This window comes from Tasmannia lanceolata, unplaced genomic scaffold (assembly GCF_043159265.1).
Source record: "Tasmannia lanceolata isolate RefF3 unplaced genomic scaffold, GAP_Taslan_0.1 ptg000025l, whole genome shotgun sequence".
NCBI lineage: Eukaryota > Viridiplantae > Streptophyta > Magnoliopsida > Canellales > Winteraceae > Tasmannia > Tasmannia lanceolata.
In genome coordinates, this window is record NW_027518702.1 from 13,624,254 (window position 1) to 13,626,499 (window position 2,246).

Below are 2,246 nucleotides of genomic sequence, written 5' to 3' on the forward strand. Positions count from 1 at the left end.
GTCTCTTTCCCTTCCGTTTTTGAAGAATCACCCGTGTTTAATAATAACTTTAATTGGCACCCGTGATCCGTAATTTCTCGTAATTAATGCCCTAATTCCATGCTTTTCTCGGATTCTCTACTACGAAAATACTAAAATAATAAAAATGAGAATAATGTAAGCACCAACATACAAGGACTCTATCTTCGTTCTGGAAATGTTATAAGGCTATTGGGGTCACTTTCGCACCCGTTTTTGAAAAATCACCCGTGTTTAATAATTACTTTAATGGGCACTTTGACCCGTGATCTCTTTACCCGAGAAAGTATTAAACCATAATTTTGAGATAATCTAGGGAGTTATTTAATAAAACATCAACAACTCTCTCATTTTAAGTGCAAAAGTGGAGAAATTTCTACCATTCGGATATCATCAAATTCTTTCCACATAAAAAACCACATCAAAAATTTCAATGGGTTGAGAGAGTTATGTCTCTTTACCCTAAACAGTATTAAACCACAATTTTGAGATAATATAGGGAGTTAATTAATAAAATATTAATAACTCTCTCATTTTAAGTGCCAAAGTGTTGAAATTTCTACCATTCGGAGGCCGTCAAATTCTCTTTCCACAGGAAAAAGCCTCATCAAAAAAATTCAATGGGTTGCGAGAATTATGGTCTCATTACCCTAAATAGTTTTAAACCGTAATTTGGAGATAATATAAGGAGTTATTTAATAAAATATCAATAACTCTCTCATTTTAAGGGCAAAAGTGTTGAAATTTCTACCATTCGGAGGACGTCAAATTCTGTTTCCAAAGAAAAAAACCTCATTAAAAAATTCAATGGGTTGAGAGAGTTATGATCTCTTTACCCTAGAAAGTATTAAATCGTAATTTTGAGATAATATAGGGAGTTATTTAATAAAACATCAATAACTCTCTCATTTTAAGTGACGAAGTGGTGAAATTTCTACAATTCGAAGGTCGTCAAATTCTCTTTCCACAGAAAAAAACCTCAACAAAAAATTCAAAAGGTTGAGAGAGTTATGAACATGTTACCCTAGAAAGTATTAAACCGTAATTTTGAGATAGTATAAGGAGTTATTTAATAAAACATCAATAACTCTCTCATTTTAAGTGCCAATGTGGTGAAATTTCTAACATTCGGAGGTCGTCAAATTCTCTTTCAAAAGAAAAAAACCTCATTAAAAAATTCAATGGGTTGAGAGAATTATGGTCTCATTACCCTAAACACAATTTAACCGCAATTTTGAGATAATATAGGGAGTTATTTAATAAAATATTAATAACTCTCATTTTAAATGCCAAGGTGGTGAAATTTCGACCTTTCGGAGGTCATCGAATTCTCTTTCCACAGGAAAAACCTCATTAAAAAATTTAGTGTTGAGAGAGTTATGATCTCTTTAACCTAAAGAGTATTAAACAATAATTTTGAGATAATAAAAAGAGTTATTTAATAAAAAATCAATATTTCTCCCATTTTGAGTGACAAAGTGGTGAAATTTCTACAATTCGGAGGTCGTCAAATTTTCTTTCCAAAGAAAAAAACCTCATCAAAAAATTCAATGGGTTGAAAGAGTTATTGTCTCTTAACCCTAGGAAGTATTAAACCTTAATTTTGAAATGATAAATATAGGCTACTGATATTTTCAATATCATGCTTTGTTAATTGCACTGACTCATCTTGTCTTTTATTATTTAAAAAGCTATCTATGGTTATTACAGTTCCCAAAATGCTCTCAGAAACCAATTAAAAAAGAAAAGACATGACGAGGTTGTACAACTATTAAAGGGAGATGATATCAGCACAACCATATTTTGATATTTCCGCTAACTCATCTTGTCTGTCGGTAAATAAAGTGGGGTCAAAAGGTTATAAAATTTCCCAAAAAGCTGGGTTTGTGCAAATATCAAATTGTGGTTGTGCTAATATCATCTCCCCTTATTATTAAAACATGATGGTGCCAATATCAGTAGCCTAAATATATCCTCATAATAGCTACTTCTGTTTTAGCGTGATATTATTGATAAATTTTAATTTAGAAAAATGCTAATAAGTGCTGTAATTAAATGAGTCGGGCCTAGAGATCACAAGTGAAAATCACTAAGTACTTATGAGGTGAACTAACCTCCTTTGCAGAGAAAGAAAATGCATTAGAACAAGTGATTACCACTTCTAAATCACCATCGATTGTTTATCAGATGGCTGTAAGCTCATGAGTAGATAAGAAATGATATTAGTC